Source organism: Hibiscus syriacus, unplaced genomic scaffold (genome assembly GCF_006381635.1).
Source record: "Hibiscus syriacus cultivar Baekdansim isolate YM2019G1 unplaced genomic scaffold, ASM638163v2 tig00110458_pilon, whole genome shotgun sequence".
NCBI lineage: Eukaryota > Viridiplantae > Streptophyta > Magnoliopsida > Malvales > Malvaceae > Hibiscus > Hibiscus syriacus.
The window spans coordinates 3581423-3592764 of NW_024062745.1; positions in this window are offsets into that span (position 1 = coordinate 3581423).

Sequence of the window (11342 nt, forward strand, 5' to 3'; positions counted from 1 at the left end):
CTCAGTTCACCAATCTGAAATCAAATAACTTAACATTCATGCATCATATTTAAGCATTTACAAAAATAGGTGCATTTTCATTCATTCTCATCCATGTTTAATTTTGACAGGAATTTTAAAGATTTTAGCAAAGATTCAAATCCATCATTTGATGGATCAGCTTTTCCAGTTCGAGTTCATAATGAGAAGAACTCATATGAAGAAGGAAGAAGAAGTTCATAATGAGAAGAATTTGTTCAACCTTTTGTTTAAATTCATTATTTGATGGATTAACATTGCCAGTAGAGTTCATAATGAGAAGAACTCATCATCTAAAGAAGGAAGAAGAAGTTCATAATGAGAAGAACTTGTTCAACTTTTTGCTTGAATTCATCATTCAATGGACCAGCATTACCAGTTCGAGTTCATAATAAGAAGAACTCATCTGAAGAAGGAAGAAGAAGTTCATAATGAGAAGAATTTGTTCAACCTTTTGTTTAAATTCATTATTTGATGGATTAACATTGCCAGGTAGAGTTCATAATGAGAAGAACTCATCTGAAGAAGGAAGACGAAGTTCATAATGAGAAGAATTTGTTCAACTTTTTGCTCAAATCCATCACTTGATGGATCAGTTTTTTTAGAGAAGTTCATAATGAGAAGAACTCATCTGAAGAAGAAAAAGTTCACAATGAGAAGAGCTTATTCAACCTTTTGCATAATTCTATCACAGAAGTAGATAGATTAGCATCAACCTTTCCAGAGAAAGTTCATAATGAGAAGAACTCATCTGAAGAAGAATGAAGAAGTTCATAATAAGAAGAGCTTATTCAACCTTTTGAATGACTCTATCACAGAAGGAAATAAGTCAACATCATCCCTAGCGGAAAGTTCATAATGAGAAGAACTCATCTGAAGAAAGAGAAGAATTTATTCAACATCTCCATATTAATCAAGTGAAGTCAAATGAAAAAAAAACTTATTATCTTTTTGTCTTTGCTCTATTCTTGTTAACACAAGAATAAGCAAAGAGGGGCAGCTGAAGATACTCATTTTTTTCATTTAAATATTATTTATATTATTATTATTATTATTATTTTATTATTAATAAATATTATTACAGGCCCAAATCAGACTGGACCGGCCCAGTTACAAAGGACCCAACTGGCCCAAACCCATCAGGAAACCCTAAAACCAATTTAGAGTTTCCATATCATCATCCAGTCGCCTCAGCATCACAGTCGTTGGATCTGAGAGATCCAACGGCCCCCACACATCAAGCACAAACCCTAGGGTGATGATACCCTAGGGACCACGCGGCCGCCGCAGCTACTCCCACCATCTCCACCGCTGCCACGTCTCGTCGAAGGCTTCCAGAAGAGCCACTCCAGCCGCACACGTCTCCCCCAAATGGTGAGTCACCACTGAAAGTCCGGTGACTCACCGAAGAACCCTTTTGGACCGGTCCGAAGCCATCACCGGTGGTGGCTATAAAAGCCACCGAGCCCCCTGCCAACAAAAAAAGGAGAGAGGAAGAACGGAGAACAAAAAAAAAGAGCAACCACAACAGCCACAGAGAAACAAACCCGAGAGCAAAGATACAAAAATAGAGACCAACTCACAATAACCAGCAACCACAAACCCAAAAATAAGCAAGGAAAAGACGGAGAGATACTTACTGCAACATCACCGAAGCCCTCACGTCATCGGAAACCTTCGAAAACCGAAGGTATTTTTGTAGATTTGCTCTGATAGGGAATGTTTTAAGGGAAACGGTCATCGGAACCATCAATAGGATGGTCCGATCTATCTTTAGGTGTAAAAAATTTTCCCGGCCACCGGATGTGGTGGCCGGCGGCGAGGTCAACGCCAGCGAACGGCTGCCGGCCGGTGTGCTTCTCTCTGTTTTAGAGAGAAGCGAGAGAATTCTGAATTCTCTCAGAGAAGAGAGAGAGAGTAAATGAGAGAAATGAGAGCTGGCCCTTCGGGCCAGCCGGTTATGGGTTTAAATAGCCCCCCCAAACGACGCCGTTTTGGGGAGGGGTTTGTTTGTAATTAAATAAAAGTTAAATCATTTCCGCAGCCATCCTAATTTGTAAACTTTACATTTTAGTCACTAAATCAATTTATAATCCTTTTAATTCGGTTCTTTAATTTTAGTTTTATTTATTTTAGTCCTTTATATTAAAATAATATATTTAAGATAAATATCATATTTAGTCCTTTAATTTTAATAATTAATATTTTAATCCCGAGTATATATATTTTTAATTTATTTTAATATGATATTCAAATTTTATATAGTTTTATTTTAGTCAACAAATTAATAAATAAGGAAAATAGCATGTTTAATCCCTAAAATTTTAAATAATTACGAATTAGGTATTTAATTTTATTAGATTATAATTTAGTCACTAATTTTAAATATTTTCATAAAGTTTTACTGCTTTTAAATATAAAGTTCTAATTTTATTTTTATTATTGATTATTTATGTTTTAATTGTACTTGTTTATATTTAAATATTATTTTATTATATAGTCATATAAATATATATAATAAATAATAATTTATATTAAATCTTAATTTGATTTTACATAAATTATGTTTTTATCATATTTTAATATATATTTTATTTTTCAATATCAAAGAAAATGACAGTCTTAATACAACTGGATGTCCTATTCTGGTATTTTAAAATTAAATATTATGATAAAAATTATATTTTAATTTTATTAATATCGAAGAAAAGAGCTGTCTTAAGGCACCTAGAAGTTCTTTTCTGATATTTCTAAATAAGTAAATATCTTATTTATGTTTAATATATTTTCTAAAAAATATATTTGAATTAAATAGGATTATAAATTAAATATATTTTGAATTTTTAAATTTCTAATAATAGAGACAATTTTTAATTAATAAAGTACCAATTTTGGGCGTTGTAGGGATGCTAATCCTTCCCTAAACGTAACCGACCACGAATCTCATTTTTATTAAAAAGAACGAATTTTTGGTTATAAACGCAGATCAGTTCATCTTTTAAATGATGTTTTCTTAAAACTCTTTTAAAAGATAATTTTTAGGTATTCGACCTACCTGACCCAAAAGGCCGATGGCGACTCCCAAATTATTTTATTTTTTAAAACCATTTATTCATATCACTTTTCCCGCCAAGTAAAAATTCGTGCCCGGACGAAAACTGGTTACGACACAACTGGCAATTTTTTTTATGGGGGTGTTGAAAAAATTTATTGGTTTCTGTCGGTTTTTGTTAAAATTATTTCTAGAGATAAGATGAATGTCAAAGTATTAACACCATACATCTTCGAGAAGACACGACGATTATAGTTGGTTCTTTGTCTTTTCATTTTTGAAAGTTTTGACACTCTAATTTGATGAACAATGAAGAAGATACATTGCGTTCCCGACGTTTTTTCTAACACAATAACATTCGTCCTATATAAAAAAAAATCTAACAAAAGGTCATAAGAACCAATAATTTTTTAACACCCCGTAAGAAAAATTTTGCCCATATAGCTTTTTCCTTACGGAATAGATTAAAAAACTATAGCTTATCATCTTGAATGAGATATTTTGGACAACTTCCAAATTCGTGTAGACTTTACACCATGACTATGACATTGGGAAATTTCTTCCCATTTACTTCTAGCTGTACCACATGATACAAAATAAATAGTTTAATATTTAACAAATTAATGGTTGAGTTTATTTATTTTTCATAGATAACTTAAATGTATCATTTTAATTATTTATTTAAATATTAATTAAAGATACAAAATTTAAGAAATATTCCCACTAATAATATATAAATTATTTTAAATTATTATTATTATTTGGGTATAAAATATTTAACCAACAACTTTATTAGGAAAATAATTTTTTTAAGGATCAGAGAAATATGTTTATTTAAAATTTTATAAAATTTGGAGAAAATGAATGAGTGATACAAAATAGTTTTGTCACTATAAATGTGTGGCTATGTCAGCCTTTCAGGGACATAAAACAAGTTAATGATCCTAATTGTTATCAATTCCCTAAATTTTATAATTTGTTAGATAAATTTAAGGATTTATTTATTATTAACTTTTATCCATTTTAAAGTTGATCTCTATTTATCAACCTAGTCCTTGGTTGGACCATGTTGCATGTATTAAGGCCCAATAGAATCATTGGGAGTTGCCACAAAGATGTGTTTTCCAAACATTCATGTTAATGTTGGTTTTACGTATATAACTAAAAATGAGATGTGATAGATCGTGAGTTATTTGAGATCGATTAATTTAAAATTTAATAAATATTTGACTCGAGTTCGAGCTCTACTCGAGTTCTTAACGAGTTATTTGATACTCAATTTGAAAAGCTCGCCAACTCAAAAATATAATATATTAAGTTTTTATTTTTTTAAAATAAACATTAATAATATTAATATTTATGTGTTATTTTCATGTATTTAAGATTCAAGTTCGAGTTCGAGTTTGAGATATTAATCGAGTTGAGTTTGAAAATTTTAGGCTCGCGAGTTTTCGAGTTCCATTTTAGAGTTTTCGAATCGAGTTGAGCTCAATAATACCCGAGCCCGACTCGATTTGTTTACAACCCTATTTATGGATCCCTATAAGGATGGATCGGGGGACAGACGCCCCCTCTAAAAATTTAAAATTATCATATATTTTAAATTTTTTCTATGTATTTTTTGTTGAAAATCTATTTCGTCCCCTAAAATTTTAGTTCGTCCTCTAGAATTTTGGTTTGCCCTCTAAGAAAAAATCTTGCGTCTGTCCCTGAAGCCCTCGATTCTAGTACAAATACTTGCAACATGTAGCCCTCGAAGACAAAATAGAGGTTCTAAAGAGGCTGACCTTTTAAGGGATAGGGTTTGAGTCAAAAATGGATCGACGAGCATTTGAGGGATAGGGTTCAAGTCGAGGATTGATCGATGAGATTGACCAGACTATTGTTCCTTCATAAAAAATTTAAATATGAAGCACAGGTGTTTCGGCACACCTTAGAGCCTAGTTGAGGAGTCGGAGGGTTTCGCACTGTTCTCTTAACACTTAGTTTTTTTCTAGACACTCTAAAGCAATATGGAAGGATAAATTAAAGAGAGAAGAGAACATGCATGTAAAACTAATTAACAAGCACGCTTGTATCATTTTATATGGTTGCTCTATGCATGTGTGCCCATTATATGCCGACTTATGCACGCACATGACGTGAATGCTGATAGAATTACTTTAAAATATAGTGTTCGCACCGGCCGGATAAATAAAATAATAAATTATTTTGTCGAGGTGATTGGTGAACCACTACCTTCGGGATGGATCTAGATGAGACGGGTGAGGGCGATCGTCTCCTAGAAATTTAAAATTATTATATATTTTAGAATTTTTTTATGTATTTTCTATTGAAAATTTATTTTTGTCCCCTAGAATTTCATATGTTCAAGTTCGTCATCTTGAAATTTTATAAATTCAAGTCCGCCTCCAAATCTAAAATCCTATGTCCATCCCTGACTACCTTAGAAGCAAATTTACCTTGTTTCGTATAATCATTGCACAGGACGATGCCATTCAAGGTTAATACTATCTCAAAAAATCGCATATTTGAAGTTTAAATAGGAGGATAGTGATATTGCTCTTCTCTTCAACGTAACTCAAAAGGAATCGATAAACTTTGAAAAATAGGGAAATCATAGAGAAAATTTGATATTGAGGATCCAAAATGGTGAAATGACTTTAGAATTTATAGGCCGAATACAACAACATGATAAGGTACTACTTATATCATTCATAGTCGTGAATTTGATATTTAGTTACCTTTTAAATGTAATTTTTAAAGTTACATGTATAATTATAAAATTATTTAAAATTAATTTAAATATATTTACATTTTGAAAAATCTAAATCTAAAATCTAAAATCTAAAATTTTTAGTATCTCAACTTTAAAAGCTAACTGAGACCTCATTAGTATTGGCCTCCACAGCCGACACTTGGCTTATATTTGATTGGGCTGTTTTGTTTTTCCCCCTTGTAAGAAGTCAAAACATTTTGGGTATCTTAAGGTTTTAAAGATGCAATAAAGGACCACAAAGGCACCAATTCAAGTGGGTAAAAATATTCTCAAGGGACCATAAAATTAAATTCTAATTCAATTATATCTAAGGGTCTATTTGTTTCAAGTAAAAATATTTTTTAAAAAAACGTTTTCCTCATTTTTCAGTGTTTGGTTGGAGGAAAACTGGTTGGTTAACGTAAAATATTTTCGTGGTCAACAAAATTTTCTTTGTATTTTCTCGAAAATGACTTACAATCTGATTTTCCGTAAGTCATTTTCCAAACTTTTCACTTCAAAAAATAAATACTCAAAATAATTTAATTTTATGAACTTAATATTAATAAAATATTTTAATATCATTTTAATAAAAATATTTAAAATATATTTATTAATATTTATTAATAATATAATATTATTTTTTAATATTATAATAAAATACTCAATTATATTATAATAATATAATATATTATTTTTTATTTTAATAATATATAATAAGTTATTAATAAAATTTATATTATTTATTAATTTCATAGAAAAAATATTATTAAATTATTAATAATGAATAATATTATTTATATATTTACTATTAATCTAATAATCTAATAATATTTTAATAAAGATATTTAAAATATATTAATAAATACTTTCTAAAATATGATATAAATTATTACTTTAATAAATAATTAATATAAGTTATAATATTTTTATTTCAATAAAATGTATTAATTTTAATATTTTTATTAATAAAATTATAGAAATAATATTTTAATAATAAATAAATAATTTTTTTTATTGTCAGCCGCTTTCTTCCTCCACCTCTCTCCCCTTTTTTCTCTTTACAATTGTGTTAATTTTATTGATCAATCCAACTTTTTTCTTTAATTTTGTTTAACTGGTGGTGGCACCGATTTTGATGCTTGTTGCCCGTCGATTTGTTCGTATCTTTATTTTATTCGAGCATTGCTTATGTCTTTTAACATTTTCTTTTTGTGGTCCTTGTGTGATATACGTAGCTAGTTTTTATGTTAATGATTACAGGAAAATGTCTTAATTATAATTTAGTTTACCATTTACGGTTATGCTAGTAAATCTTCATTGTAATTCTGGATATTTTCTATTTTTAATAAAACTAGCGTCTTTCTATCAAAATAATAAATAAATAAATAAATAATATTAAATTTTATAATAAATAATATTATTTATTATATTTAATATTTGTAATAAATATTTTTTTAAAAAATTCATCAACTAGTGGAAAATGGTTTACACGACCTCTTCCGAACACCGTAAAATATTTTTCACAAAATGTAATTTGTTTTGCGGAAAACATTTTCCGAAAAATATTCTCAGTGAAATAAAAAAACCCTAAATCTATGTACAATTAAGTATTTTAAAAATATAGTTAATTTAATAATATGTTTACAATATTTATAAAAACAAATCATATTCAACATTGTTTATATCATATTGGTAAGCAGTTTGATATCGCTCGAGTAAAGTTTCGAGTTCGAATCCTTGTGTATGTAGAAAATATCTGTTGGGAGACTCACACACTAAAGTCAGGTGTGCGAAGTGGGTCGATCCAAATTAATCAAGATAAAACCTTAAAATCGAGAGTAGAATAAAAAAAACACTTAAATAAGGACACAGGCCGCAAAGGTTGGGCCATATTATTGTAATTGAGGCCATATTATTGTAATTGAGGCCATAAGCCTCATGTAGGTATTGTAAGTGATGTAATGAACAATACTTTTGGCACCGACCTTATCGACTGTTGGGCCAATTGCGTTCGAACGTATTGCATCCTGCATATTCTCTTGTCTTAATTTGCTTTGTTCTATATATATCTTCGAAAGCTTCTTCTTCGTCCCTACTCGCAGTAACTCAAACACCAGATTGTCTAAGACGTAGCCATGAACAAGTTGAAGAAATCTCAGATTCTGATACTATCAGTTGTAGCAGCACTTTTGTTAATCGCACCACTTTTATCTTCATCCTCGAGGCCTACTTATTTATACTTCTTCCTCAACTTTATCATCCTGTCGCTCGGAGCCGAAGCCGGCTTAGGATCGGTGTTCACTAGGTCTTCTTACGCTACAGCAAAGCCGGTGACGACGACACAAGAAGCTAAACGCATCGTCGAAAGCAAAGATGATCCAAAACAGGTTTCTCCTACAGCAGGTAGTGAAAAGAAAGGTAAGAAAATCGTCGACAAATACGTGTCCGAGAAGAAGATCAATGTCGGGTCGATCAAGGCGGAGAGAGTGAGCCTTTTCTTTATAGGAAATGGAGAAACCCAACCCGAAGGTGTTAACCGACAAGACCTCGAGGAGGAAGAAGAAGATGTCGGAGTGCTTAGTGGGCCTGAGTTGTTTGCCAAATCCGAGACTTTCATTGTTAACTTTTACCAGCAGTTGAATATGCAGAGGGGAGAGTCGTGGAACAAGAGCCAGGGATTTCATCGAAAGGCATTTTGAAGTGTATTTCTCTTCAAATCTTCATTATATCATAAATTAGGTTGTTACAAGTATCTTCACTATATAGATAATGCATGCTTCTTTTCTCTCTCTCATTTTCCTGCTTGCCAAGCAGGTTTGTTGTTAGTCTTTTTCAGGCACTTCGCACCATATTTTACCTTGAAGTTCCGTGAAATAAAAAAGACAGATAGCCAAGGGCTGTACATAAAGTATTTCTTCTAATATACCATACATGTTGGATTGAAACAAGTGAAACTAATGTTTAATATATTTAACATAACAAGCTTGCTACAACCTTTTTTTTACAACTGATATTTGATCCATTCATAACGTCGTAATTTGAACTCTAACTTTGTTTAAAGAATCTAGTCAATGACATATTAATAATTTTTTTAGGGTGGACATGTATATATATTAATAAAAAAATTGTATCGAGTAGACACAAATAAAATTTCAGGATAGACATTATCAATAAAATGAACAACTAATATAAAAAAGTTTGGATTTCTAGATGGACGTGCTTATTCATAATAAATTTTGTACCCATTATTAAATCTAATGTCTTATCTCACTAAGGTGGCGTTTGGTACATGGAATGTTTCAGAGGGAATTGAAATCTGTGAAGAATTAGAATCTATCAGAAATTGGAATCCAATTCCATATTATGTTTGCTTGGCAGGAATTCTGTTTGGTTCGCAGACATGGCAGATGAATTTGATTTCAGTAATGTAAAATGATAGAACTGCCCTTCTTGTTTTTTTGCTTTATTTGAGTTTGTTTTACAACTTACATATAGTAATATATTATAAAAAATTAAAAAATATTAAATTTCCATTTTATTGATTGATTATTCATTTCAATAAATTATAAAAATAATGCTAATAAACATCATATGTTAAAATCATCACGAAAAAATATGTTAATAAGTTACCAAAAGATAGAGCAATATTTCGATACATTCCAATCGGAGTATGTTAATTAGTTACCAAAATATATATATTTTTATTCAATATATGAATTAGAAACCCGACACGGCACAAAATAAAAAAAATTATTTTTATTCAATAAAAACATTGACTTAATTGAAAAAAAATATATATAGGGGTATTATTGTAATTATTCCTGAATATATAAGGTAAAATTATATATATTTTTCGGGTCGGGTATGGTTTTTTACCCTAAACCCGAACCGACCCGAATATCACACTTAAAAAACCCGACCCGAACAAAATAAAGTTTCACCCGACCCGAAATATATGAATTAGAAGTCCGACCGACCCGACCCGAAATAATAAAAAATATTTTTATTCAATAAAAACAATGACTTAATTGAAAAAATTATATATAGAGGGGTATTATTGTAATTATTCCTAAATTTATAAGATAAAATTATACATACTTTCGGGTCGGGTATTTTTCACCCTAAACCCGAACTCGACCCGACCCGACCCGAATATCACATTTAAAAAAATCGACCCGACCAAAATAAAGTTTCACCCGACCCGACCCGACCCGAATATATGAATTAGAAATCTGACCCGAAATAATAAAAAAATATTTTTATTCAATATATGAATAAGCTACCAAAAGATTGATGAGGGTAGTATGGTCAAATTTCAATTCCCTCCCGCAAGGAAATTGAATTCCATTCATTCTTGGATGAATTCACTTTTCCTCATTTAATGGAAAGTTGAAGCCATGAGGGATTCCAATTCCCTTGGAAAACTTGAACCAAACATGGGAAAGTGGTGAATTGGATTCCAATTCCCACCAATTCCAAGGGATTCATGCCAACCAAACACCACCTATTGATTGTGGATTGAACAAGCTTTTGATGACAGGTTTTAAGATTTTAGATGTTTCCAAATTTTGATTCTTAAAAATGTTGGAATCTTCATTCTTTATTTTTTGATTTGTGTGGTGGGAATAAGGGCATGTCATTGTTACAAAAGCTCCACTTTTGTTGCGGGAGGTCCTAGCCATGGCTGCTAATGTGGATCCTTATCTTTTCTTTCTTTCTTTTAGGTTCCCTTTGATATTATTTTTAAATAAATTGAGTATGTTCTTGATTGATATAAAACATTAAATTTTTTAAATTTTTTTATAGAAGAAATTAATTTTATTCAAAATAGGAAATATTCTAAATTACGATAAAATTTACAATTATAATCATAAATTAAGTACAATTAGTAAAATTTCTTATAATAATTGAAACAAAACTAGCAACTTAAGATCACATAAGAACCATACAAAGAAATTTAAAAACTATCCAAGAAACTCAAACAAAAATAATACAAACAAATCTGATCGTATCGACAAACGAACCACGAAAGGTGATCAAACTATTGAAAGACCACCGACAAACTGTAAATTAGACTCAAGCAACTTGAAAAGCTATCCACGGACACAAGTTATGTATCCAAATCCAATATGAGAGTCCAAAGCAGGAAGATCAACAAGATATCATATAAGTGTCATCTTAATCAGTCGCGACGATGTTAAATCAATCATTAGAAGAAGATAAACTAAAAAAGGTAACGATAGAAAAACATGCTAAAAGGAAAAAAATATGTCATACATGCAAACTTATTGAAAATCAGAAAGCAAAAAAAAAAAAATAGAAATACAATATAAGAAAAGAAAAATAAAATAAAAAATACGCGTCGACAACCAACATTAAAGTTGATGCCTCCACTCATCAACAAAGACAAAAAAAAAGAGATGATCGACACACCAATAAAAGAAAACTAGGTTTTTTCTAAACACAAATATAAATTTAAATCCTTAATTATAAAAGTAATTTAGATTATCA